This window comes from Polyergus mexicanus, unplaced genomic scaffold (genome assembly GCF_030449975.1).
Source record: "Polyergus mexicanus isolate NDT 795.1 unplaced genomic scaffold, iyPolMexi1.0 SCAF_23, whole genome shotgun sequence".
Lineage (NCBI taxonomy): Eukaryota > Metazoa > Arthropoda > Insecta > Hymenoptera > Formicidae > Polyergus > Polyergus mexicanus.
The window spans coordinates 610,328-626,838 of NW_027223343.1; the positions used below are offsets into that span (position 1 = coordinate 610,328).

Here is a 16,511-nt window from a genome sequence, read left to right on the forward strand (position 1 = left end):
TCACGAAGGAATGCCGCATGATATATAACGAGTTCACGCGTGAGTCACGCGAGGGGACGGTTGATGTTAAGATAAGACGACGATACATTATATAGAGACGTCTTTCCCAATTGTTATCTATTTCTACCATATATATTCTCATATATAATGCGTCTCTATTTTAAATTCGAAACCAAAAATTTCTTGTCCTCTTGATAAAATAAATATTACAATCATAGAAATTTATATATTATATCGATTGATTAATTTATACTTATTAATAGCATAAACACGTTCTACTTTATTATTTCAAACCGATCGTAATTCTTTGAAGAATCGCATGCACGGGGATGTGCCCACACTTCGCGAGTTAATTTTATGCAGCGCGACATACGACAAGTCGACGCGACGCAAGGCTTGCTTATCGCCGCGCAACCGTCTGCGACGCACAATTGCCGCGTTTCCTCTCCTCGAAAGCGTCTCGCGTTCCTATCACTCCGAGGTGTGAAAATGACGGATGGCCGTAATGGGGTGGGGCGAGATGGAGGTAACGGCATTATACGCCTCGACGAGCGCGTTTCACGCGTCTATTACGACGCACGCATCATTAACCAAGTAATTAGATAATTATGAATAATTGTGTTTTTAATCGGAGTGTCTACTCGGATCTTGTGAAAGAATTCTCTCAAAATTCCCTGATCCTCCAGATATTTATGTTCAAAGTTCTAGGTGAAGAGAATATCTCGGAAGATCTTTTTGGTGCAATTTTTTAAAATAGGTTTTCTCATTGTCACGCGTTTTCTAATTTTTCACTCATACAAAGGAAAAACACACAAAGCCTCTAAAAATTTCAAGAAAAAACCTTCAACTTCAACTCCCGAAACTTCAAATTTACTAGATTTACAATATACTGGAAGAAAAAAAAAAGAAAAAAACTGAATAGCTTTAGGATAAAAATTTTTCACTTGCCTAACACATTTTCATTTCTTATCACTAAAAATTAAAATAAAGAATATGCGCTGTATATTAAATATTTCGTTAAGACATTAAATATATAAATGATAAATATTTATTTATAATATACGTTAAACATACAATTCACAATTTCGCTTATTGGTGGATCGGATCTACTGTTTACAGTATAAGAACAATTATCGACGAGAAAATTTTCAAAAAAAAAATTCCCTCGGTCTCAATAAAATTCTATGAGAATTTTCTGATTTCCTCAGGTACATAAAAATTTCCTGAGAATTCCAAATCTTCCCTGTTTTTTCCAGGGAGTAGACACCCTGTTAACGCGCGATTCTCATCGGTGTCGTCTGTTTCACACTGTATTAGTCTTATATTCAATCTTACGTAATTCTCAAGTTATTGACTTTTCGAATTTAAATCGTGTTTTATAATCTGCTTCTAGTTTCTCGTCTCAGATTATATGATCGATGAGAATGTATGTTTTTTTTTTTCAATGCCTTATTATTGTGCGCGAGGCTTTTAATTTCGATGACGCAATCGCGAATAGTAACGCAATATCGTACAAGGTGTGTACAGAGCTTATCGTTCTCGCGGAGGTGTGAAAATGACGAATGGCCGTAACGAGACGATTCGAGGAGTATAGCCGCCCCGGACGATTCCTCTTCTCGTTTCCCTTCATTTACGACGAGTGACACGTGACGACGAGTAATGAGCTTGGTTCGTTACCTGCCGCCGCGCGAGGCATTCCACGCCCACGCGTGCAAGAATGCGACGGACGAGGATTGATTTAAGAACTATCGTTAACGCGAGATAGCGTAAAAAAAATACATATGCAATAAGATTCAATATATATAGTACACTTCAAACTAGCGCGAATGAATTTCTCAATATTTCACAAAATCTACGATGTCTGAAATATTATAAAAAAGGCAAAATTTTGATATTTTTTGCAAAATAAAAAATAGCAACGATAGATCGATTCTTATATTTATCGAAAGAGAGAGGAAATCTGCTGGGATATAAATTAAAGACTGCGGTATGCGTGCGCGTAAGTAGGTACATGGAAAAAGAAATGTGAAAAAGAGAGGAAGAAAGAGATAAAAAATTGACAACAAGAGACAAAATATGTAATTGAATAGCAAGGAAAAATTGCCGATAGAAACACAACGAGAGAACTATTGTAGAAGGGGATGAAGCTCCCATCAACCAACCCAGGGTCCAACTAGACCAAGTCCCAGCCAATCAGAGTCATGATTCAACTCAATTGTTACGCATAAACGTAACAATTTGACGCGATTAGCATCGATTATGAAAATTAACGAGCAAAGCTGCGCGCGAAGGGAGCAGTAACAATTTAAAATAAATTTAAAAAATTTATATTTTCGCAAATAACATTTTTGCTTTATAATTATCGCATGCTTAAGAGAGAAAAATCTATATTAACTCCTACGTTCACAATACGGATTTTTACAGTTAATTCTGCGATCCCATTCGCCAGTCGTACTGGTAGATAAATCTTTCGCCTGGCAAGATCGCGATAAATTTTCGCGTAAATTCTCGCACGAGGGAAAGCAATACCATTAGCTTTTCGCTTTCAATGGTGACACGAATTACGTTCAGTCGGGAGAGATTGAACAGTATGGAAAAAAAGGGTTGCTACCCTCCATAGTGGCGGACACGAGCATTGATGGCATTGTTCGAAAAAAATTAACCCGCGATTTCTGTTTACTACCGTTCCTCCCGTCTCTTTTGCCTCCGCGACTCCGATATCCTGATGAGACGATGATCGATCGATCGGCAAAAAAAAAAAAAAAAAAAAAAAAATTTGTTTCATACAACTAAAAAAAAAATTAACTTAAGAGATCTTATTTACATTATGTTCTCAAAATATTTTTATGATAAAATAATACAAATATTTAATAACTGATAAAAAAATTATCTGAAATAAAAATTATTTCTTTTCAAAAAAGCGTTTCTTGAGAAACACGGATAAAAGACTCGCGTACATTTTAGATAAACATGAGTAATCGAAGGGACTGATACCGATTACATCGTCATTCTCGGTGGGCGTAGCCGCTCCAATAATCATTACGACGCGATTCGCGAACGATTAAGGCGAAGTGGCGGAAGCAAACATCGATCGGCAAGAGTGCACTGAGGGAATCAGTATGTACCCTGACAAGGTTCGAGCCCTTGGCTAGCTCCAACAGAAGCCCCGAGCCCGTAGCGATGCAGGGGCTGCGAACGCGACGGGGATGGCACTCAAATATTTACCGCACCGCGCAAACAACGCCGGTATTGTTCCACGGCGATACTATGTGTAAATTTAATCTTCCTCGGAGGCTCAAAAATAAAGCCTGTGCGCGCGATTCATGAACGAGGTGCGCGTGTGGCGAGAGAAGAGATGTCGATTCAGCGCACACATACGAGGGTTGCGTGTTGTACCCGCAAATTATACGATTGCGTATCTCATATATTATGATTATAGCCATTATCGGGGAGACTGTGTCTCTTTTGTGATCCAAATAGATGTCACTCATAGTTCAAACTTATTGTTAATACAGTCCACGATTTAGCAACCATCATACACCTTCGGTTAGAGAATATGTTTATTTAACGCTGGAATTTTATATCGTTAGTTATCTAGATGGTCATATATAAGGTGGAGCACTTAACTTTACTGACCTAAATTATCTCTCTGCATCCGGTTAGCGAAAGATATTTTTTAATTAAAGTTTCATGCTGGAAATATGATACATGTAATAGATTTTTTATAATGTGTTTTTTTATATTCTAACATTATCATCATTTTTTGAAATTGAACCACATATTTTTTATTATATAAATCCTTTCTCCTTGTTATTCTACGTATAAAAATATTCAGATAGAATTGTCAAAAAATCAATATGTTACGAGATAAAACCTCAAGTTTAATACTACTTCTCTACAGCTACGGTACCTTTAGAGATTACGAGATATTTTATCATTTATTTTGTTATGACATAAAATATATAATACTTTGTAAAATACTTACTTTTCGATAACTTTATTTTAAGATTTTTGCAGAAAGAATGATAAGCTGAATTAATTGATATAAAAAATATATAATTGCATTTAAGAAAAGATATGCAATTAAAGCTTGAAAGTATGTATAAGAAAATGTATATAATTTCATTTAAAGAAATGGAGATAATGTTAAAATATCACGAGAAAAAAACGCACGCTATGAGAAATCTGCTACTAAATCGTTATATTTCGCTCCTAAAACTGTGAACTTTTGTTGTAAACATTTTTTTGCACGCATAAGAGAGATAATTTAGATCATAAAGTTAAATGACTCTCATGCATATATTTCGAAAGTATAATAGTTTATATTTCACAAATTTCATTTGCGTGGCCGAGCCGAAAAAATGTCGGGGAAAGGGATGAAGTCGTCACGATGGTTCGACGAACGAGGAATTCGCTGACTCGTCGCGACTCCGTGGCCAGTCCGACGATGACATCTCCATCTCCTCTTTCTCTTCTCCCTCCCTCCCTCCCTTCCATCCCTCTTCCGTCCTGTGTCCATCGAAAAAAAGAGGTCTAGACCGTCCTCCTTCCACGAGACCTCCTCGCAAGTCGCCCTCCGGCGAAACGACACGATGACTTTGCCCGCTATTACGAATGCGAGTGGCCCTCTCGAATCCTTTGTCGGCCTATCGCAAGAGACACCTGGACTCCGTTCGGCTTACCTTCTTCTCCGCCATTCCGAGTTCATCCAGAGGGTATCCTCGATCTCGCGTCGGTCGCGAGAAGGCTGTCCGATGGTTGATTCGAGGATGGATACGATGCTACACGAGCTTTTCGTATCGCGTTTCTTTCTGACAATCAAGCGTACAATATCGTGTTATCTGACGTTTCGATTAAAAAAAAATGTTTACTCGTTCATCGCGATAATCGCTTCGATAAAATCTTTAATAATTATATGAATTTAGAAACAATCACATTGAGACGTAATTATCAATCTGTTTACACAAGCAAATGACGTTTAAGTGTCTTTCCTATTTGCCGCAGGAATACGCTAAGATATCTAGATTCCCATCCACCGTATTAGCGGCCACACGTGGCGGCGTGAGAATTAATGCGCGCGAGGGCAATGGGAAAAAGAGGAGAAGGAAGGGAAAAAGGAGGAGGGGGTCGAGGGGGTCCCGTGGAAGACGGAACGACCAAAGGAATGCGCATCATCGAGCCGCCACGGTCCACCTAGGAACGTAGCTAATGGGACCACTTAACGTCTCAAGCATCTCACGAAGACACGGAGCGCGTTACCGCGTGGTCCATCTTGCACCTCTGGAACGACGTGGCCTCTATCTTCCCCTCCCCCATCATCTTTTCTAAATCCTCGTCAGTCCGTGGTCCGCGTGGCAAGTTAATAATCGCCAATATTTATTCCGGATTGGTCACGGCTCGGTTCGGAGAGTGATGAGGGGGCCCGGGCTTGAGGAATGACGTGACGGCCATGGTTCGGGGCCACGACGGAACGACCCCGTGCGCATTGTAACGCCCGAGATTAATATTTACCGTTCGCCATTACATCGCGTCATCGCATCGTCCTCCTCGCGAGAAGGACCCTCGCGCGAGCGAGCGCGCGTAAAGGAATTCTCTCTCTTTCTCTGTCTCTTTCTCTCTTTATCGCGTCGTGTCGTGCACGGATTACCGTGCCGGATGGACGGACTATTTTCGAAGCCCGTGCGCGCTACAGTTGGTGATTGGGTAATTCAGTGAGATACACATACGCCAAGGAATATATATTTTAATGTAAATATATATTTACGTTATTTTCTTTCACTCGTGAGAAATGACAGTTTCATTTTATTAGATAATACACACATCGAGATTCGCTTTTGTCGTAATAAATGATCGCAGCCTGGATTTTGCCGATGACAAACCGTGGGGTTACGGTGAATCAGCTGGCCGGAGCGAACGTTATTAAAAGATGACAACGTTATTAAGCGAATTAACTGAAACGCTAGCGGAAACTGTTGGCGGATCCGGCCTAACCGACACTCGATCCGCGACTAAGTCCGTCAAGAGCTAATGAGCGTTGAGACTTAACGCCAGATTACCGATTTAATCCTTTCAACGAGCGATTCGCGTGTCTACGGTGTCTTACTTAATAATGTCTGTCTGTATCCAGACGTGCGTCCAGATAAGATTACGTACGATGGATAGATAAACCTAATCATCGCATCGTCAATCATCGTACGCATCTGTCGATCTCGCGCTTCACGCAACGATCATCCATGCGATATCCGCGTAAAACTTTTCGAGTAGAGTAAAAGCTCAATAGCGGATGATTGATATCAATGGCTCGACGCATAAATATTCGATATCCATTTCGGCCAATTTCGCGTTATTGTGTCCCGTTGATTGTACACGAAATGCGCTTCAAACACGGTTTTACGCGATTTTCGTTGCAAAGTTCTAGATCGGTTCGCTTGGTCTTTAAAATAAAATAAAATAAAAAAAAAATGCAGCGGAAACAAGCGAGTATCTTTCTCCGAGAGATGTCTCGAATGAATTCATTTGGTCGCGACCGCAAAAAGAGAACGAGCGAGTCCGGTCGGTTAATTTCTTCCGAGTTACTGTTTCAAGGCGAATGGTCGGAGAGAGAGAGAGAGAGAGAGAGAGAGAGAGAGAGAGAGAGAGAGAGAGAGAGAGAGAGAGCGGTCAGGTGATACGGTGATGTCGTTTGTATAGGACGTCGAGGAGGCTCCCGGGGGAGGCGCGAGAGCCGCATAAAAGGGAGGCGAGGATGAATCGCCTCCGGAGAACGCGCGCGGGGACAAATGGGGACATTAAAGTCGCCTTTGCCGCCCCCGGTACCGGGCGCTACCGGTAGGTAGGTGGTACCCGGACCCAGCGCGATACTCTCTCACACCTAACCCGAGCCGTGACCTATAAATGCGGCTTTGTCTGCCTCCGTATATGCACGCGCGTACATAAAATTTCAGTGCCGGTGTTTCCGCACGCGCCTCCCGCGACGCGTCTGTAAACGCGCGCGAACCGTTGTCATCTTCGCGGCTCGTCGCATACCTATACACACACGCACGCGAAATACAAATATACTTCGTGTACACGTTGTAACACAGGTGAGTAGGTAGGTAGATAGGTAGATATGAGGCGCACAGTAGCGACTACAAAATGCCGAGAACTTTTCAAGCCCGTTTCGCTTTTCAATGTCAACATTGGATGTTGGCGCTTGGGATACTTTAAATCAACACTATCCTTCGCTTTCTTCTCAATCCTGTCCTTCGCGTAGCAATAGAGATGTAGAAGTTTCTCTCTCTTTAGTAACAATGCTAAAAAATACTGATAATCTTTCTTTTTTCCCGCGGCACAAAGTAACAAAAAGCAGGGACTCCACCGTTATCTCTCAGATTTATCGTACCACTTCGTGACGTGCGCGCTTCCGTGCATTGACACGTGTCGTGGAGTCGTTTAGAGATGAGGATTGTTTACGCGTATCCGCGTTGCACTGCGATGAACATCGGAACGATCGTTATCGACTTCCGGCGGAAATGTAGCAGCGCCGTGACTAGTCGACCGATCCTTTTTGCCGATGGAAAAACTGATAGAGATTCCCTATTTTACATTTATCACACATAGTGAATTTATAATATAACAATATTTATATACCTGTCTCACATAGTTTCTCATATTATCTTACGAGGCCTTATTTTGCGATTTTATTACTTACTTAATAATAAATTAAAAAATCATTTTATTCAATTATTTTATCGTTCGCAAATACAGATCTATAATAATTTATTTCAACGGGTTATCGCTCATGGAATTTAATTACTAAAAAGAAATCGATATCTCGCTTTCGTGTTATCGATGTACATTTTTTTTTTTTTTTTTTATCCGAGTATTTAGATTAGATCGAAATTGACGAAAAAAATTTCTGGAACACCCGGTAGGTGGTAGCGCAAGACCGTAAGATGGTCTTCTCAGGGGTAGGAGCGAGGACCTGTCACATTACGGAGTGGAATTTATGCCCGATGCCCAGCGGCGTGACAAGTTGCCTCTGATGAACGGCCCCACTGCGCACCTCTTGGCCCTTCACAACGAGGATAAGAAGGGAAAGATAGAGAACGGAAGAAGGAGAGGCCGGAAAAAAAAAAAAGAACAAGTCCTGTAGTTCGCTCTCGTCCTTGGCCCTTTCTCCAAATCTCATCAAAATCTTTTTGCGATTTTTATCGTCACCCTTTTGCCTTTACAATTTACCGTACCACCTCGCGTATTCGGATTGCAAAAATATCGCAGTTAAGAAACGATTTTTCTCCTTATTTGTATACCGATGTCTTCTTACAAATACAAACAATTTGAGAGTGCTCAATTTATCCGTTTTTTATTTACAAAAATTAGATGTTTATCGCATATTTCTTATCCAATCTGTCGCGTTCCTTCTTTCCCCTCTCCTTAATAGACATTCCGAAGAAACTGGATAGAATCGGTTTATCGTTTCCGGAAATGCGGTCTTCCATCGAAACGGGCGGAAGAAAAGATGCGAAAAAAAAAGCGCAGAAAGGCTCGTTCCGCGTAAGTTCTGTAATTATCGTTGCGGTACACGAGCCGGGCACCGTGAGAGCGTATGCATTTCACAGCATCATTTTCTACGAAGCTCTCGCGCGTTGACGTGGGTGTAGGTGAACGGTAAGATGGCGGGACGGGGGGTCCGCGTTCTCTCTCCCCTGCGGTCCCCGCCGCGCAACGTGGAGTTTAAAAAAATCCCATACGATTTTAACGCCCCACGCAAGAAGTCGTTCCTCGTGCACGGCTCGGTGATAAACACGCCAGGTTACGATTTCTCGGAGCTCGGCGCGCCGTCTGCGAGCGGTTATTAGCGGTGGTGCCTGGGCGTTTCGTACCGTCTACTATTTTTTACAAGTGGCGTAAGTCGAACTTGATAACAATTTCGCGAATGGATTTAAATTCGATGCAAATTTATATCGCGATTAGCGGAATCCAATTGAGAGATGGTGAATCGAATATAAAAGCTTGAATTCCAGAGAGAATAATCAGTTTCGTCCGTTGCGAGAATTAATGGAAATAATAATTGCAGGAGCAGGAAAAGGGAGGGAGGGAGGGGGAGGGGGGAAAGGGAATAATGCAAACATTTCTCTAATTTATGAAATGAAAGATCTATAATTGTGAACGGTTGATAAACAGATCGCATCCAAGAGACAGACTATCTCACCTTTTGTTTCGCGCGAGTTTCGGCACGTCTGTCAAACATACGAGGCACATATGGTTTTTACGAGGGACGATCCAACATTCTTTTAAATATCATCACCGCTTTCTCTTAAATCCTCATTTTTCTTTTGTAAATCCGTATCGGAGTCAAACGAGCACGTCCACGATACGTTGCTGGTGATGGATTCACTCCGTCCTCGGCGTCGTCTCGACGCCGCAGCCCAACGCTCGTGTTACAATGGCGAGGAGACATGGTATCGGATACCCGTCTAAACGTTAACGCCGGCACGAGCGTCGCCTTCCAGAAAGTCGTCGAGTTCTTAAGGCGACTCGAGTTTCCACGAACGGATACCCCGACGTGCGCGTCAAACACAAAGTGGCGACGAAGGGCCAAATTTGATCGGTCACAAACTTTGCTTCTCTAACAAAATTGGAGGTGACGAACGTTTTTTCACGGAGGTAGAATCGTCTTATATAAAAGTACATGTAGAGCTCACGTTTTACAAATGTATTGTCCGATTTAAAAAAAAAAAAAAAAAAAAAAAAATCAGAGTATCCGAAATAACTTTCGCTTTGGAAGAATTTTATCCTTGATCTTGCAGGTAAAATCTGACTTCACGTTATGTCAACCAAGAATTATAAATCACTACATGTAGTAAAAGGTTGCGATAAATAAATAAAGAATTTTACTTTCTGAGACTTTCCCTATTTCAAAGCTTATTTATATCAATAAATTAAAGATTGAAAATCCAGAATCGACAATAATTAATACATCCCCCCCCCCCCCAAAAAAAATATATAATATTCGGCGCATGAAAAGCGCTCGCGATTACATCGAACGATATTTCTCTGAAGTGGAAAAGAAAAAGATCGTAGCGTATAATTCCACGGTTTCGGCCAATGTGTGCCACCACAGGAATGCACGCTATGGCGAATCCTACGGCGTGTGTATATCATTTTTACAGCACGATGCTATCAAAGTTACGACTGCGCGAGGATCGAAAACGTCGAACGCGAAGGGGTTCGATAACGCAGCCAGCAACTTGTCCCCGTGTCGTTCTTTCGCGAAATTCCTGCGTACGAAATTCGTACGTCGACCGTGCGCGAATACGTCGCGAAGTAAACTTCCATTCGACAGATCTTCGCCGATTTTTCGAGCTCTTGATACTCGATGCGTGATATACGGCATATGAGATATTTTGATCATTTTTTTTATATTTTTCTTAGGAAAATATATTCTTATTAAACGTTACGTAAACATGTTCCTTGTTTAATACAAGTGATAAGTACTGAATAAAAATTTCAAGAAAACCGTGGAGGTAGTAAAAAACTATTCTGCGAGAATTAGATTTTTGTGATATTAATGTTATAAAATCGTCTGCGTTTAATTTTTAATAAAGATTTGCAACTCTCGTGACGTTAGCATTAAATTCGACAAACTTTCACGCATCAAATTCATTTTCAAGTAATTACCAACTCTCTTGTCGACACTGACAATAAGTTTTAACCAGATTTACTCCGAAAGAATTACTGTGGTTACAGTGAACGAAACTTTCACGCTTTCTCCGAATTAACATTAACACAGATATTAGCAGGTACCTTCGGATTCGTTAAAAGCAGTCGTTGAATCTGTGTCGCCCGGACACAGCGTTGCATAGATGCCTTATCGGTAAATATCTTCTCGTCGATACGCGACCGCTTTGCCTGCTTTTCAAACTTGCCGAACGAAGCCGAGAATGGTTCGCGTCGACGATTGTCCACCCTAATAAACGTATCGCGCGTCCGATTCGCCGGTGCATAATGCACCGCGCCAAGTTGCATCGATCGGCCTCAAAGTACGCGTGTATACGCGCGTGAATACATTTTAACATTTATTTGAAGAATGATTTTATAGAGTCGTATTAATAAAAATAACAAAAAATACGTATCATTTTCTATTAACGTTATCTATTTTTCCCATCCCTTTTCTAATTCGAATTATTGACAGAATTTTAAACGGGGGCTCCTATAAATATGAAAAAAATTTAACTAAATTTCCACTAACATGAGACCGATTATTAATCGAGCCCGTCCTCTCTCGAATTCGAAGAGAGAGAGAGAGAGAGAGGAGACAGCTTAAATTCAACGTTAGCTAGATTCCAATTGCGCGACTCCGTCATCAACAAAGATTCGCGAGCGACAAAATGAAATTGAGCTATCGAGATCTCGGGAAAAAAAAAAAAAAAAAGAGATGAAACGTATTCCAGCATATTCCGAGAGAAACGAAACTGCTCGCGCGGTGAAACCCGGCGAGCCATGGAAACGCGGAATCATGGGAGAGAAGTTTGCACGGCGTAAGCGTACGTGCTCGGCCATTGGTCGGCGTGAATGCGACGAGAGAGAGAGAGAGAGAGAGAGAGAGAGAGAGAGAGAGAGAGAGAGAGAGAGAGAGAGAGAGAGAGAGAGAAATGGCAAAGGTGTAGGTGGTTTATGTGTGTCCGTTTCTCTCTCTTTCTCTCCTTCCCTCCCTCTCCCTTGCCCGAGAACGAGATACGAGATACGAGAACGAGTTACCGGATCGTTGTTACTGGCGCACGCGATCGGAATCGACGGGGACTCGTTATCGCGGCCGTTCGCGTTTTCCATTCGAAAATTTCGTTTTCCGCTCGAATACGATATCGACACCGGGTATCTGTCGGCCGGGGCAAGCGCTGCAGCTTTGCGGAGGCTCGTAGAAAGTGCCGAGGGAACCGACCATTTTGCTCCCGGGAATCAGGTCGAGCGGCCTCTTTTACAAGGCTATTTTTATCTAAACGCATCTACGTCCCTACTACCGGATTCGAAATGAAATCTGCCCGATAACGAAAGCGCTAATACCCGGATCGCCGTCGGATCAAACACTCGCTCGCACGAATTGCGTACGAGGGACGACGCGAACAATAGCCTCGACGTTAAAATCGATTAGCCCTACCCCTTGGCAAAAATAAACTTTTCACTGCGGAAAGAAAGCATGTTATACAAAATATAAAATATAGAAAATAACCAACGTAGAGTAAACGAAATAAAAAGAAATAATAAAGAACATTATATGCGATACTTGGAAAAAGAATTGACTTAATTAAGAGACTCGAGTATAATTTGCCTAAAATATCCAATTAGGGAACAACGACGGAAATTTAAGCTCGCGTGTACAAATGCAAAGCGGAAGACATTTTCGTGATAAATATAGAGAATATAATTGCGATCAAACGGCTCCAAAGTGTGAGCTCGCGAAAGGAAAGCATAGAGGAAAAGTTGAAACGTTTAACTTGATACTGCGAACACATTCTCGTCCTTAAAAGGATCTGTTTACGGTATACCGTCTCATTCGAAACACTCCCATTCTCTCATCAATCCTGCCTACTGTTTTTCCAACTTCTGACGGCCAATAAATATATAGGTCGTCGGACAAAACGTCCATCTAAACTACGAATCGACTTCTCTCTAGTCCGTTAAACCAACAGATGTAACAATCCTTCCGAAGACCGCTATTCGCAATATAACGAGTCTACAATTATAAATCGTATATCGCTATGTGTCGATTTGGAAAAAAAGTTTTTTTTTTTTTAATCACTTGAATTTTAACAAATTTTTGATGAAAAATTGTATTAAATAAAGTTATACGTACAATTTTTTAAAAAGAATTATTTTAATTCAAAGATATATTTTCAGAAAGTTAATTGAGATATAATTATATCGTACACAGAACGATAAGACCAATAGTCTTTGACCAATAAACTATAAATATTTATATCTTCCAAGAAATTATTGATTATTCGAAATCAAGTTCGACATTTTTGGATATAAAAAAAATTGAAAATAAAATTAAAATTAAGATTCTTAAGAGGATTATCGGATATTTTAGTACATTTTAGCAGAACAAAGCAATTAACATTCAATAGATTGACATATGGTTGTTTATCTAATTCCCAACAAAATAAAAATGTGACAATGCGGAGAAAAACAAGGAATGGGTCGAATTAGCTGCAATTAAGTAAGTCAGCAGGCATGCATCGTGCATATCTTGTATGTCACGTATCGATTAACGCTGCGAACCGAATGGTACCGGAAAGAGTGCGAAAAGGGCGGAAGATGCCGAAGGACAGGAAAGCGCGGGAGAGGAAGACAGATGACCGGGGAAAGGGAGAAGGGAACGGCAAAACACGAATGAGAAACGACAGTCGAGCAACAATCTTACCTGGCTCGGTGCCCTTGCCCTCCCGCCGAGTATTCCCGGCATGAAATTCTGTCATAAACCAAACATCGGCCATTGGGGTGGACACTTTTATGGTCGGCAACTTTGTCTAGCTGGGATGTAGTCTCTTACAATACAGCTCCCGCGGCGGCTCGAAAATTTCCGATTTTAGAGATCAGTGCGGAAACTAAACGAACGCGCAAAAGGTCACGTTCTGCGCATTTAGTGGCGAGTAATAAAACGGAAAAACAATGTCATTAGTTCAAAGATAAAATCTCTGTCACGTTGTGACTAATTTTCAAACAAACGTACAGTTGATATTTCTCGAACATTTAACTGGATAAAAGACTGCTTGGCAAATGTAAAATGGTTTTTCGTTGTAAGTTTAAAAAAAAAGAACTAAATAATATAAGGCAAATGAGAAGAATCGGTGATGTGTGGTCTGAATAGTTTAAAAAGGTCATTCGCCCGGCAAGCGAAAGACTCGTTCGATTCCCGATTCAGCGACTTCACCCCGATATTTTTCTCGCCTTCGTTTCTTCAAGGGGTTAAAGAGGGAATATTGCAAATCTCGAATTGAGATTTATTAATACTTTTATTAAGACTAAGAAATATCTTATATATCTTACATTATTCTAATATGTAGATCGAACAAATTGAGTTAAAGATAAAATTAATTTTATTTCAACTAATATGAGAGATATATAAACTTTATTTACATATGCAAAATTTTCTCTATAAATCTCGATTATTTTGCTTGCATTTAAAAAGTGTATAAATAATAAAATAAAAATAACATAATAAAACATCTGTGCCAAATGACACTTTTTACGTTACTTTATTTTATTTCAATTTCTGTTATCATATATTGAGCGATTACTAAACAAATTACAAAAATTTTATTTTAAATATATATATATATATATATTTAAATATTTGAAATAATTTTTTGTCTATTTTTCGAAACAATATACAGACACACATATTTAAATTTTAGCCAAACAAGCAGGATCTTTATATATATATTATACATAATATTTGTATAAATAAATAATTTTATTCGAGAAATTTTTCATTAAGACTTTTATCCAGTTAAAATATCGAAAGAGATTCCACTATCGTGGAGCGCATTATTTGTCATTTCTTTCCGGGTTAAAACTTTGCCACTGTCGGATTGTGTGAACGTTCTCGGAAAAGAAGCACACGTAGCTAAACAGCTCTTCCTGCGTCATTAGTATTTTTTCCCCAGCGTGTTTCCTTAGCCTCAGCGAAAGCTTTAATTTTTGACAGGCATTAAGACAGCGACGGGGGACTGATAGGTACCGCCGACAGACGAAACGACCGTGCGCAACCAGGATCAGGATCAGACACTCGGAGGGATTCGAACGGCTGCAAGACCCCTCCCCTCCCCTCCCCTCCCCATCCCCCCGTAGCGACGTACGGCAGACTTCAAAGGTCTCGGAGACTTCATCATCGATACGGAGTCCTGATCACTGCCGACAGATTAGACGTCGAGCATCCATCCCTATCTCGCCTCTCCCTTTACCCCCGCCCCCCCCCACCCCCGCTCTCCCACCCCCCACGACTTCTTCGATCCTTCGCGCAAGGATATAGACTCATCGATCCGCATTCTCATCGTTCTTAAGATTCTTCGGCGAATCTTGCGAAATGTTCTAGTAAGATACAAGAGAGATAGAGATAAGACTTATATCCCTTTCGTTTCATTTTCTATCTCGCGATGTACGCACTTTTAATTTTCGATGTTTGATATGTGGCTAATTAAAACCATAATTAAAACATTGAAATTAATCGGGCAAAAAATGAATATTGATTTAATATCCATAAGATATTTTTATATTCGTCTGAAATATTTGATTTAATTTTAGCAGCTATTGTGGCGCGAAACGACGACATACTTTCTACTTTGACTTCCGGCATAATATGCATAGATGCATTATAAACATGGAACGCCGGTGTTAAAAGTAACAGAAGATAGACGGGACACCACGTCGCTCTCTCGGCTTAAACGCCGGGCCTATCGCGGATAAAATTTATCGCACGGCACATTTCGCTAGAGAAGTTTTCCGGGAAATACGATTGCCCGGCGAACCGCAGCTCTCGCATACGGAAATAAGTAGAAACCGAGAGGAAAAAGGAGAGGACGCGGGAGAGGGGAAAGAAGAGAAGTTTCACCATACGGGAGTCTTTCGCGGAAGTTGGCGAAAGAAGATGGGGAAAGTTTTCATTTGCGGGCTGCCGCTGAGGTCGGGGCCAACGGCGGCCTTAAATCGTTCGCAATTGAGAGGCGTCGGGGTTCTTACCTCTCCTCGCGAGGAGTCGGCCGAAAGTCGGCCAGCTGAAGAACAACCTGTTGACCCGACGTGGTGTTGTATCCGAGAACGTGGAATTATTCCAAATTTATCCCAACGATTTTTCAGATCTCCAGATCTACAAACATCTCGTCTCCATTAACGAATTCTTCTCGAGTCAAATTCTCTATACGCTTGCGAAGCATCTCTGTCTTTAAATTTAATCCAATTTCGCCAGTCTTAAAACTTGTGCTATTTGTAATACTGATATCATAATTATGATACGGCTAATGATGCTACGTACCGTAATTATACCCGGATAGATATGCTCTACGGCCCTCATTATTATTCTTATATAAGAGTCTCTCGCATTGGGAGGGCCATATTTCTCTCAACACGTTGCGGATGATTAAGATTGATGGCTGACTAAACTCGCCAGGTGTGTGCTAGTTGAGATGTGATTCATCCCAAAAAGTATAACGTAATATTTCAGGGGAAAAAAAAAGGGAACGACAAGAATCGCGCGCGAGACGATGCAGCCAGCATTGGGCGTAAATAATTATAAAAAAGCCATGAACATTCATAAATATAAAAATGACCACAAAATATGTTTATCCTTATAACTACTATTACATTAATTTTTTATCATTAATTTAGATTTTTTTATTATTGAAACAAAATTATAAGAAATTTATTATATTTCACATTTATGTTTCACGGAACACACATGAAATTCTTTTCGAGAAAAATATATTTTATTTATGATAAAAGGACCAATTAAAGAGTCTAGACAAGTTACT

General features: G+C 40.6%; 1 protein-coding gene across 4 annotated transcripts in view; it reads right to left on the reverse strand.

Annotated features, from left to right (window-relative positions):
• The window catches only part of Soxn (SRY-box transcription factor soxNeuro), a 121,826-nt gene that overhangs the window by 42,536 nt on the left and 62,779 nt on the right, over positions 1-16,511 (reverse strand). The window lies entirely within an intron of this gene.